The sequence below is a fragment of the Pongo abelii genome, chromosome 9, assembly GCF_028885655.2.
Source record: "Pongo abelii isolate AG06213 chromosome 9, NHGRI_mPonAbe1-v2.0_pri, whole genome shotgun sequence".
Taxonomy (NCBI): domain Eukaryota; kingdom Metazoa; phylum Chordata; class Mammalia; order Primates; family Hominidae; genus Pongo; species Pongo abelii.
The window spans coordinates 47166787-47180448 of NC_071994.2; the positions used below are offsets into that span (position 1 = coordinate 47166787).

At 37.5% G+C, this 13662-nt stretch overlaps 1 long non-coding RNA gene across 1 annotated transcript in view; it reads right to left on the reverse strand.

The window, feature by feature from the left end:
* Window positions 1-1489: 1489 nt before the first annotated feature.
* The window catches only part of LOC129048671 (uncharacterized), a 42593-nt gene continuing 30420 nt past the window's right edge, over window positions 1490-13662 (reverse strand). The window contains exon 3 of the long non-coding RNA XR_008511201.1: window positions 1490-6776. This is a non-coding gene — a long non-coding RNA (uncharacterized LOC129048671). The remainder of the gene's footprint in view (window positions 6777-13662) is intronic.

Genomic DNA, 13662 nt, shown 5'->3' on the forward strand with positions numbered 1-13662 from the left:
AAATTAAATTAGAAGGCTTTTCATGAACTGGGCAGCTGTTAGAACAAAGTTGGTATGGGGTTGTTACTTGATTCTAATATATCCAGAATTAGAATACTGATCCAGATTTTTACATTACCCGTCCTCCTTGTTTCTTCTGTGTAGTAGTCAGAGAGCCCTGGTTGGTTTACAGGAATAAGTAGGGTTAGCCTAAATTGTAGAAACGAACTTAAAAACAATTGATGAGACCAGAAAGTATAACATAGTTTTTGAAACATATTTCTCTCTCTCCAGTTTCTCATTTTTATTAAAGACAAATTATGGTAAGACTGATTTGTTTTATTATACTTGGCCTGATTATTTGTATAAAGTGTAATAAGAATAATTATTTTTCACATAGGCTTTTTAATTGGCTTTGATGGAACTCTGTTTCATAAGGAATCTCAGATAAGACTTTTTTAAAGTTGAGTCCTGCCATGGGTTTGTACCCTCAAATACCTATGAGTTGGGTAAATTCTTCTCCTTTTGAGGTCCCAAGATAACTTGGGGCTTCTGGACCTGTGAGAAAGTGACATTCTTTACTTAACACAGGTCAGAAACCCCATACAGGGACTGTGTAGGGAAGGTATGAGGCTAGTTCCCCACAGGCCTTTACAAGTTAAGTTTGATTCCTTAAAGGAAAGTACACCATTCTAGTCAAAGTCTTAGTAAAATTAACCAATTTCTCCAATTGTGTCCTGTTACAAAAGAAAACAGAATCTTATTGTACTTATGTAACTAACTATATTGCCATAAGAATACTCACAGCTAGTTTCTAAACTCTGGAGAAATCAGGTAGAAAGAAACAAATATGTTCTAAATTTTGTTCACAGTAGTATACTTTACTCAATTGTTACAAGCTGTAAATAGCTTAAAAGTTTCCTTGACTCTGAAAAACAAAACAAAGGATTAGTAGTGTTTTAAGCAAAGTTAAAAAGATTGCTTCAGTTTTTTATTGGTTCAGTTAATTCCATTAACTCCTCTTCTATTTGATATTCATGAACATTCCAGTTCTTCATGAGAGTTCTGAAAGTTGTTTCCTCTATTCTAATGTTACAATTTTCCAAAGTTACTAGAAAACCTTTATTTAGGAACATCTGTTAGAGTTCTATAGTTGATTATAAACCACCTTCTAAAGAGGATTAAAACAAGACAACAATTGTCTGTGGAAGATAAAAAGTTTTAGGACAGCCACTGTTAAAGCCACAGTTAATAAAGAAATTTGGTTACTTCTGTGGCACACAAAATTTTACATAACAATTATAAGTATTAATAACATACACTAAGTTACATTAGAATTATAGGAGTTTCCCATAATTTTGGAACATATACTAATAACACATTTATGCAAATATAGTCCAAAGAAAGCAAAATACTATTTCATATTTGATAATGCTTCCTGTATAGTTTTTATACCAAATAAGTGAAATTTCACCTTTACATTAATGTACTATTAATGTTAAACCCAATTTTTAATAAAACCTTATAGACATATTTACCTAATTTTAATGTTTAACCGTAAGATTCTTATAAACCTTCTATAACCCTTTACATTTTTTTGTGAAAGATCTGATCAGTGCTCTAAGAAAAGCCTGTTGTGCTTTTATTCCAATGTTTAATTTATGGAAAAACTGAATAATATTCCTTTAACTTTAGCCAATATGTTCACATACAGAATCTCTTACAATTAATCTTTATAAACCTTTCACAACTTGTTTAAATTTTTAGATTTTTTTTTTCACTTAAAACAATCCTTTAGTACTCTAGGCCAAAAAAATCCACATTCCCATGACTTCTTATAATATTTCACCAAAAACACATTTTACTTTCTTTACACACCTTGCATATAAAGTTGTTTCTTTAATAGTTTTAATCATGTTATAATATTAACTCTTAGCAACTTTTACTTTTGGTGAAAAGCCTGGTTAGTAAGCAATTGTAATTGTGTACTAGGTGTGGAGTCTAGTCTAGGACACCAGGCAGAAGTGTAGATAAGAGCTGACTCTCTAGTATAGTTAGGGGTGTGGCTAACTCCACATGTCCCCAGGCCTTATCTAGAATCTAATGGCTTTAAGGGAGGTAAATTGAACAATTTTCAAAAGTCAAAGAAACAGTTTGATCTTAAAGTAGTTAGTAATTCTGATATCTGGTCTTAATTTAGACCAAATGTCTACATTTTGAAGACATTTTACTTTACCAATAATCTTTAAAATTGTCTTTATTTCCAAAAGATTACTAAAGTCACGTGAACAAAAAGGCATTAAAGTTTCTATTTTTCTGACAAAATATTTTATTTAATTTTTCATTTTTCTAAGCCAGTTAATTAGAGCTCTTTTTTATATAAACATATGACACATATGACACACAGACAGAAGATTCAGTACTTGTAAGATTTTTCATTGGTCAGTTTCTTAATTGGATTACTGGCTTCAGGGTGGAGCCCTTGGAAGAACAGGGCCAGGAAAGCATCCATTTCTAGGGCCAAATAAGCAGCTGAAGGAAAAGACAGATCCCCAAAATTAAGGGTATCATTTTATACTGGTTCCTGGATCCCCAAAAGGAGGGAAATACTGTGGAAGACAGTGTAGTGCTTCTACTCTGTATTTCATTGTAAAACAACCCAAAGCTAATCAGCCCATTTGGTAATCAGCCCATCCCTCAGGGGAGCCTCATCTCCCGAGGGGGTAGGGATGTTTCCTTATCTTCCAGGTGGCCAAGAGCATGTTTCTCTGATCCAAGTGTGCAAAGAGTCAAGTATCCCTCTGTAACTACTAGTAACTACCTAGTTATTACACATCAAAACTCTCTCATAATGTGAAGTAATTTCTGATATCCCCAAAACCCAAAATGATCATATAACATAATGTAAAACAGAACAGAGTCTTTGATTTTGAGAGGGATCTATCTGTTTTTAATTCTTGGGGTTTCATGAGGAAAACAGATTTTTTCCCCAAAATGGGGTCTGTGGCACCTCCTCTGTTTTTCCCAAGGAGTCCCAGAAAAACAAGTTCCAAGAAGAGAAAAACATAAAGGCCTTTAAAATATATCTATAACTTGTTTATCCACTTTTAGTTGACTTTTAGCCATAGTGCTCTTTAAAAAAGAAATCCTTTCAGATCTCTTATTACCTGACTTTAGCCATGCCAAGCAGCCAATATTTCTAGCTTCTGAACTTTACCAAAGGTAACCTGCTAGGTGCATAGAGAAAGGAAAATTTAAGATAGTCCACGGAGAAGAGAATAGACAAGGTCATGCAGATATTAAGCCAGAAATGATTTACTTCCTAGGTGAGGAATTGAACCCGGACCACCACTGTGAAAGTGTAAAACCTTAGTTACTGAGTTACAGTAGGAGGCAGTCTCCATTTTCTTTCCCAGAAGAAGTCTAGAGTAGTTAATTTTGAGGTTGTAAAGGGTTTTAACTGTTTAATATGATTTTTAGAGTTGACTATGACATGAACCCTAAAATTCCTGTTCCCTGCAAGGCGGAGACCAAGAGAAGGTACCACCACGTGGTTAAAAAGTCAAGCTCCCAAGGACATGAAACAAGGTGGAGACTTCATCCAGTTTTTTTGTTTGTTTCAGGGACCTGCAGCCAAGATTGTTACTGACCAGCTTGTTGGGTTGTCTTGAAATGTGGGGTTACAGGTATTCTAAGCCCATGTTTTATTCTACAGAAAAACGAATTCATAGCATAAAATACAACAGTTTAAGACTAGCCTTAGAATTCTTTTTCACATTAATCAAAACTTTACAGAGGAGATAAACACTGGTTTTTGTTTTGTTTTGTTTTTTCCATTCATTTAACCATTTGCACAGAGAGATTGAGAGAGAGAGGAGAGAGAGGCCAGAAATCTGACTGGTAAGAAATGCTTACCCTTTGGCCGGCATGCCAGGCTTCTGGGTTCCCTTCCTCTGAATGGCCTTAGTGATCCGGTTTGTGGCATCATCGCCCTGGGGGCCAAGCCGCATCATAAAGGAAAATTACTTTTTTTCATTCTGGCCAGAGTAAAATACGTGTGATAAAACATAGACATTAGCCACTCTGCTTAGCACCCAATATCAAACTGGCAAGACTTAAATTTGCCACCAGATGGGCCCTGTCATCTTTAATCCAACCTCTGACTTGGAGTTTCGACACGTGGTCTCTGGGCAAGATGGCTGCCCTGAGTAATAGAAAAGATAAGAAAGGGAAAGGAGAGAGAGAAAAGCATTGCCTGTAGCAGAGTGGGGAAGGCGAAATGCTCAGGGAGGCGAGAAAGACCCACCCATTGCAGCAATATTGAAAAGTTCAGGCGGCTGTTTCTCGGTAGCAAAGGGATATTTTCCAGCCACCCTATTAGCTCTCAAGTTTCCCCTTTTAGGGAGGAAAAAGGTCCCTATGTCCCAGGATCCTGTACATGCCTAACCCTCTCACCCACAGCCATCAGCAAAGAGTGCAAGGCAGATTAATCCAAAGAGAACAGCAGTTAACATCACATAGTGTCAAACCTGTTCTTAACCCAGACAGACTTTACTGAGAGAGGCCTCTAACCCCCTAAATCTTAGAAGGGACTCTAACCCTCCTAAATCGGGCCTCTAACCTAAAGTCAAGCATCCTTGCCTTTTATTAAGATGGGCTTCTAACCCATTCTGTCTTAAGAGAGACCCTAACTCCCCTAAGTTGGGCCCTTAACCCAATCCCATTCTTTACCTGGGTACCCCACCACTTACCCAAAGTTGTCCAATCAGTGCTGCAGTCTATTTCCTTTGGGTCGGGCAGGGGGTCTCCTTAGTATTGTCCCTTTTGTGGTTCCCTAGAAAGATGTTACCGGACCCCACCACTTACCGAAAGGTAGCCTTTGGGTCGGGGGTTTCCACAGTATAGTCGCTTCCTTGGTCGCCAGAAAGACGTTACAGGACCCCGACACTTACCCAAAGGTAGCCATTGGGTCAGGGCTACTGCACTATAGTCCCTTCATGGTCACCAGAAACATGTTACAGGACAGGGGTCCCGATCCAGACCCCAAGAGAGGGTTCTTGGATCTCGCATAAGAAAGAATTCAGGGCGAGTCTGCGGTGCAGAGTGAAAGCAAGTTTATTTAGAAAGTAAAGGAATAAAAGAATGGCTACTCCATAGACAGAGCAGCCCCGAGGGCTGCTGGTTGCCCATTTTTATGGTTATTTCTGGATGATATGTTAAACAAGGGGTGGATAATTCACACCTCCACTTTTTAGACCATATAGGGTAACTTCCTGATTTGCCATGGCACTTGTAAACTGTCATGGTGCTGTTGGGAGTGTAGCAGTGAGGACAACCAGAGGTCACTCTCGTCGACATTTGGGTTTTGGTGGGTTTTAGCCGGCTCCTTTACTGCCACCTGTTTTATCAGCAAGGTCTTCATGACCTGTATTTTGTGCTGACCTCCTGTCTCATCCTGTGACTTAGAATGCCTTCACCATCTGGGAATGCAGCCCAGTAGGTTTCAGCCTCATTTTACCCAGCTCCTACTTAAGATGGAGTTGCTCTGGTTCACACACCTCTGACAACTGCACGATTTTGTTGTTTTGTTAAGACAAATAATAACAAAGGCCAGATAGCATTTAAAACTAGTACATAGATGTGGGTCATATGTCATATATTTTTCAAATAAAAGTCACCTATAAAGACTTTAAGGTTCCTTTCTTTTTATTTGCTACTTGCTGAATAAAGGGGTAGTAGAAAATACTCCTTTAAGGAGAAGGTACAGCTCAGTGGTAGAGCATTTGACTGCAGATCAAGAAAATACTGCTTTGATCATTTTTAGGCTGGGAAATTTTAGCCAACTTCTTACGCCAAATACACACATGCACACACACACGCTTACAAAATGAGAGCTAGAATAAATTAATAAGTGATGATAATGCTGATCAACTTTCCTGCATCTATATTCTAACTGCAAGCTCAACATTACAAAAACAAATCTACATACTGCTTGATTAAAGGGTTTCTCAGTTCCCTTCCAGTTCTAATGTTCTATAAATAACATTATTTCTCAGGTTTGGGGTAGTTTAGGTGAAAGCATATCTTTCTTAAAAACCATAATTATCTGGATAATTAGACAAATGCAATAAAATTTAAGATAGTAATAAGTACACACTTTTAATACAAAATCATATTTCAGATGCACACAGATAAAATGAACTCTGGTGCAAATTATCCTGTAAGGTGAATAATTTTCTAATAAGAGTAAGCACTTCCTTATTAGTCTGTTTTATATGTCTGATTTTTCTTGAACTAGGTTTCTGTAAAACTAGGCATAGCTTTTTTATACACAAAATGGCTATATTCATAATATACTCAAATTAACAATTCTCCAGAGTCATGTTAAATCAAGTTTAGCCTAAAGTTGCCTCTGTATGTATTTTAAGTTCGACCTAAAGGTTTTTCTGTACATTGTGAACTATAACAAGTGGAGGTGTAAACAGACCGTAGCTTACACTTGTGCCAATCATTGAGTTTTGGCCAAATGTAGCCAATGGTTTGAACATGTTGAAATAAGGCAAATGCCAACCTGTAACCAATCCAGTTGCTTCTGTGCCTCACTTTCCTTTTTCTGTCCATAAATCTTCTCCCATGTGGCTGTGCTGGAGTCTCTGAGCCTACTCTGGCTGGGAAAGCTGCTTGATTCGTGAATTGTTAGTTGCTCAATTAAACTTCTTTAAATTTAATTCAGCTGAAGTTTTTCTTTTATCAGTCAAATAAATACAAAACTGAGGAGGTTGGGTGGCATTTCTTCTCTGTAAACAAGAAAAGGGTAGGGGCAAATGTCATTTATATAAATATGTCCTAGAATTTAAAATCACTTTTTTTTTTTTTTTTTTTGAGATGGAGTCTCACTCTGTCATCCAGGCTGGAGTGCAGTGGCATGATCTCGGCCCACTGCAACCTTCACCTCCCAGATTCAAGGGATTCTCCTCCCTCAGCTTCCTGAGTGGCTGGGACTACAGGCACGCGCCACTAAGCCCAGCTAATTTTTGTATTTTTAGTAGAGATGGGATTTCGCCATTTTGGCTAAACTCGTCTCAAACTCCTGACCTCAGGTGATCCGCCTGCCTCGGCCTCCCAAAGTGCTGGGATTACAGGTGTGAGCCACTGTGCCTGGCCTGAAAATCCTCGTTTAAATTCAGATCAAATCTTAATCTTTTTTTTTTTTTTTTGGCCTTTCCTGTTTATTTGCTTCAAAGGTTTTCAGGAGCAGTGATGTGAATTATTCCACATGTGCTGGATAGATTTTAGGCTTTAAAAGAGGCAAGATGCCTCTGACTTTGTCAGCATGAAAAGACTGCCCTGAGCAGTCTTCAACATACATTGTTAAAGACGCTTGACTTTTTGTCTTGTTTTTAAAAAAAAAAAAGTGAGATACAAAACGTAGGGCTATCTCTTGAGCAGTGGGGAAAAAAAGTCACTTAGAAAATATAAAAGTATTTTAACCCCTCCATTAAATAAATCTGTGCCAAATTTACATCTTTGTCAAGAGAAAATAAGATATCAAATTTAAATATTTTATATTTTAACTGTATTATGAGTAATGTATTCTTTACATAAGTCAATTTAATGTGGCTGTTTGTGGAAACATTTTCATTTGATGTTGATGCTCTTTCCGGAAGTTTTAGAGAAGGGAAAATTGTGGGGGAAAAAAAAAGATTAATACAATGGCTTACAGATTTCAGTTAAGCCAAGATAGGAAAGGAAACAAAGTTGTAAGTTATGGTGATACTTGAATTTTAACTTCTAACACTAAAAATACTAACACTCCTTCAAAACTCAGCAATTTGAAAATTAATTTGTGAACCTTGCTGGAGTAAGATTTCTCACCTGAGCATTTTCTCTGCTTTTTGAAAAGCAAAGAGAAGACTTGATACAAACCACCTGTTGTGCTACCCACCTCATCCAATTAGACAAGTGTTTTGTCTTTGTGGAAATAATAACCCATATGAGTCACTACTTTCAGACTAACCAAATCTGAAAACCCTGCTCAGGGTAGTCTTTTCGTGCTCACAAAGTCAGAGGCATCTTGCCTCTTTTAAAGCCTAAAATCTATCCAGCACATGAAGAATAATTCACATCACTACTCCTGAAAACCTTTGAAGCAAATTAAACAGAAAAGGCCAGAACAACAACAACAAAAAAGATTAAGATTTGATCTGAATTTAAACAAGTTAACAGTAACCCTATATTATTCCATATTTTACCCAGCTGTTTTGGATATTTAATGAATTTGAACAAGGGAGCAGACCTGTGTTAAGGATTAGAGGCTATAAAGGTTCAAAAGGATTTGAAACTTTGCTGAACTACGTATCTCTTACCCTGGCTTCTTGCTTGGAAAACTTTTAGGATTCAATGCCATTGACTTCTTTCTTATTTTATTGTACTGCAAAAATCTGGTTTTCTTGTCATTGCTTCCCAAACCAGATCCCTCAAATATTCAAAAACTATAAACAGTATATGTCATGTAGAGTGGGCTCTAAGTCATTTAGCCTTGTAGGACACTGGGGTTTATTTCTGAAGTCATTCATAATCACCTGTGTCAACTGCAGTGAAAGAGGCTTTATTTCAGTTTTACTCTTTTTCTAGGAAGGCATGAGAAAGAAAAAGACCAAATATTACCACATTTAGAGTAAAGTTGCAACCACTTATCAAATTGTCACTTCTCCAAAAAGAGTGAATCTCCTTAGTTTTCCCAGAATTGTAGAGAGAAAGATGAACATTTTCATAGATTAAAAAATTTGATGTTTAATAGAAGCTGATTCTGTGGATTAAGTTCAAATGGAGAGCAAGAGGGACATACAGTCACTCCTCAGGGTAGTTGGGGGATTGGTTCCAGGACCCACTCCAGGGTTTTACAGAACATGGACAATGAGACTCGAGTTCATGCTCTTAATTAAGTGCCATTTTTGACTGCCTCTGTAGTCACCAGAAAGATTAGAGCGATCTGGAAATTGTGCAATGGCTTGCAAAATAGGTAATACAGATGAAAGGAGAAGAAAACATTGCATAAAACTGATCCAAAAACTTAGCAAGACCCTGACTCTACAAAAATAAAAATAAAAAATTAGCTGAGCATGGTGGTGTGGGCCTGTATTCTCAGCTGCTCAGGAGACTGAGGCAGGAGAATCGTTCAAGCCCAGGAGTTGCAGGTTACAATAAGCTATGATGGCACTACTGCGCCCCAGCCTGGGCAACATAGTGAGACCCTGTCTCAAAAAAAAAAAAAATCCAACAGGAGGATGTATGCTTCCTAACTCAATTTGGCATTTGGGAAAGATTTCTAGAGTACCAAGAATAAATCATTGATCAAATGGGATGATAGCAACAAAGGTGAAGATATCCTAGAAGATGGGATTGATTTTCTACAAAGGAAAGCAATAGCATCACTACTTCTCTGTTAGTAAGAATAAGTCGACAACTACAATATGTACAAAGTAACAAATAATATTTTTTGTTCATATAGAAAATTTAGGAAATGTACAAAAATTATAAAATAAAAAAAATCATCCGTAGTCTCACCATTCAGAGATAGTTGCTATTTTTTTTTTTTTTTTTTTGGTAATGCACGTGTAGTCTACGTATATAATACACATGCATAGGTACATTTTAAGTAGAATTAAATCTTATATATAATGTGTTATCTGCCTTTTTAGTCACTTATTATATCAGATAAATTTTCCTATTCCATTAAAAAGTCTTTGAAAATATTCTTCCTAATGTTACACGTATATATCATAATTTATTAAACCAATTCCCTAGAATTGGGCATCTAGTAATTCTGTTTTTTGCTATTATAAGTAGCTCCATGTTATACAAGTATATTTTTGTGGAAATCTCTGATTATTTAGTCAATATTAAATAACATTTTTTAAGTTCTTGATACATACTGCCATATTGTCTTCCAAAATGGTTGTATTCATTTACTTCCCCATGAACAAGATACAAAATGATCTTTTCACTGCTGGGTAATGATATATAAAAAAAATTTTTCTACCAACTGAATGGAGTTGAGGGAGAGAAGCATATTATTATTTGAAGTTGTTTCATTATTATGTTGAATATTTTAATATGTTTCTTTACATTTTTCCCTTTAATAAATTATCTTTGATGTCCTTTGGCTTTTTTTTTTCTATTGGCATGCTTGTCTTGTTTATTTTAAGAGATCTTTACATATTGAAAATATTAAATAATTTCATGAAATTACATTTGGACCTATTTTTCAGGGCCCAGACTAAATTATGCATCTTTCATTATATTTTTCCTGACTTAATCTGCCTAAGTCAAATCTCCTGCTTCTAAGTCCTAATACAATATTCAATACTGAATTATACACTGTTTGCAATTCTTTAGAGTTTTTTCTTTTATCCTCTATAATAACTTTTCAAAGGAGAGTTCATGTATTTTAACAACTACAAAGATGATCAACTTGATGTCTCTGAATTCTCACTGTCATTTGCTGTGACAGAGTTACTGGAATTGGGTGGGGTTCAGCCCAGGTTCCTTAGCTACTATGTGGTTATTCTTGGGACATAACCAGGCTTTTTTTTTTTTTTTTTTTTTGAGACAGAGTCTTGCTCTGTCGCATGGGCTGGAGTGCAGTAGTGCGAACTCAGCTCACCATAGCCTCTGCCTCCCAGGTTCAAGTGATTCTCCTGCCTCAGCCTCCCAAGTAGCTGGGACTACAGGCATGCGCCACCATGCCTGGCTAATTTTTGTATTTTTAGTAGAGATGGGGTTTCACCATGTTGGCAGGCTGGTCTCGAACTCCTGACCTCAAGTGATCCTCCCAGCTCAGCCTCCCAAAGTGCAGGGATTACAGGCATGAGCCACCGCGCCTGGCCTCATAGTTTATTTTAAATATATGAGACATAATTCAAAGAGAGCTTGTAGTAAGAAATAGAACCAAAAAAAGAAATTTTGGATTTTTTGTAAAGAGAGTTGAAATATTTTTTTCTGATAATAATTTCTTTAATGATTCTTTGTAAAGAATATTAAATTTTCCTAAACTTAATTTTATGGTTTGCTTACATAATAAAGCAGGGGTGTCCAATCTTTTGGCTTCCCTAGGCCACGTTGGAAGAAAAATTGTCTTGGCCACATATAAAATACATTAACACTAATGATAGCTGATGAGCTGAAAAAAAAAATTGCCAAAAAAATCTCATAATGCTTTCTGAAAGTTTATGAATTTGTGTTGGGCCACACTCAAAGCAGTCCTAGGCCACATGCAGCCTGTGGGCCTCAGGTTGGACAAGCTTGATATAAAGCATTTACATGAGTCACCTTAAAATTACAGCACAGATAAGCAATGATAATCGAATAAAATTAAGCATCTTAGGGCTTTCAACATTTGTTTCCTCTTAAATGACTTGCTCTAGAATCCAAGTCTTTATGAGTTATTTGGATGTCCTGAATGAATGGCTTTATCTTTCTTTTTATCAGTAATAGGAACCTATTTTGAACCAGTGGTCACCCACAAAAACCTTTTATTTAAAAATCACTCTGAAATAGAGAGGCTCCAGGGATGGTCTAGAATCCAATGGAGAGGAATCTGAAATCACTTCCTCTAAGGAGGGAATCTACCTATCTATCTATCTATCTATCTATCTATCTATCTATCTATCTATCTATTTATCTATCTAATCTCTCTACCTAGAAAGATAGAGTGGGATGCATACTTGATTTGTCTACTTGTATTACTTTTTGCGCAATCTAATATAATTTATCTGGGGAGAGAACTAATGAGGAGGAGGAAATGTTGTATGAAAAGGTGAAATTCGTGCCTCCTCTCTGGAACAGAGGCCTGATTTGAATGTTATTAACATAGCTGGGCTTCCAGGCCTTCTGAAATGGTCTTTCATTTCCACATGAATATTGGAAAACGCTCCGCTTAGGGAGGGGGAGATGTTGGAGAACAGACCTCTTTGGCTACATCTCAGCTAATTTATATGCTCTCCAATGGAGGTCATATCGATACGAGGCCCAACCCCTGTCAGCTTTTTGGGTCCCTTAACCTGAGAACCTTGAAGCCCATTGAGAGCTATTCATACTTGGCAGATTGATTTCTTCCATCATTTTGTCATAGTAACTGACAATTCACTGCCATCCAAGTGTATCTGGGAGCACAATGTCCACATAAATATTGCTGGCAATTCTGAGCATATCCCTTTGTGGAAATAGTAGGTTAATTTCCTTCTGCCGCTCGACTTTCTATAGCTATGTGGCAGAAGATCATTTCCACTGGAGCCATATAGCCGACAGGCCCAGCAGTGCTTGTTTTGAAGAAGTACAGAGTTTAGAATCCCCCATCAGTGCAGAATAAAATTAATCAAAGCTTCAAACGCAGGCTAATCTGAAAAGGGAGACGGGGTTAATAGGGACATAAAAGCTTTGATGAGAACCAGGTGCAGCCCAAGTGCTAAGACTAGTCTAGAAAGTTTCAGGCATGAAATTAACAGATGCAGGAAACCGTCTTTACTTTCAAACAACAATAATCACACAAGGGACAAAAGTCATTGAACCTCCTTAATCACACCAGCCTATTTGAAAGGTGCACTCTGAGCTGTGCTGACTCACAGAGCAGGTGGGGGACGTCTTGAAAGCAGTGCACAGAGTTCTGGGGTGGCCTTGGTCTACGGAGGACTTTCTTGTTGCATCCCCCGATGTTAATCCAATCATCACTGAATGAAGAGGCAGTCACAGTATGGCATGGCAGAAAGAGCAAGGGCTTTGGCAGTAAACATTCCTGGATTTGATATCAGGCTCCCCCACTTAGCCATGGTAGTCTAAGTCCCTTAACCTTTCTGAGCTCAGTTTCACTACCTGTAAAATGGGATTATAAAAGTACCCACTTTATGGGGCGGCCATAAGGATTAAATGAGAGAATTTATTCATTCAATAAATCTTTTAAGTGTCTTCTTTGAATTAGGCACAGCATTTAGGACTGGGGAGTGAAACTGTTGGGGTCGGGGGAGGTCTCTGTCTTTGATTTTAGTGCATCCAGTTAGAATAGAAAATAAAATTCCTTCAGTGCAGGACTTGACTCTCTGAGTTAGCTTGGGAGAGTCAAGGAAGGCTTCTCAGAAAACATAGCTCTTAAGATTTGAAAGAAAAGACGTTTGTCAAGCAGAGCAGCAGAATACAGGCATCCCAGGCATGTGTGAAGGCCATGAGCGAAGGCTAGAGAGGTGGATGAGGGCACATTCATTGTTGCTAGGGTTTAATGTGCAAGGAGCATGTGGTAGAAGACACTGCTGAGTAGAAGGAAGGGGACCTAATCACACAGAGCTTTGTGTATGCCCATTGCAGAGGAGTTTGGATTTTATATTGTAATCACAAGGAGCCCGTGAGATATGCCTGCCCTGTTGAGGGTTTACTATGGACCATGTGCTGTGCTCAATTTCTGTACTATCTCAACAACTCATAAAGTATCAGGCCTATAAAATGGCAACACGATTTCTCTAGTCAGGGGTAATCAGAGCTGTTGTCCCGTGGGAGTTGATTTTCTAATTAGTTCCTTGTGATGAAAAACGGTGAAACAAGTTTGTGTGTGGGTGTGTAGGGAGAGGGATGGTAGAGAACCCTTTTGAAAAATTCTACTCATGTCTGGGGTTAAGAGGCATAGAACCACCTCTA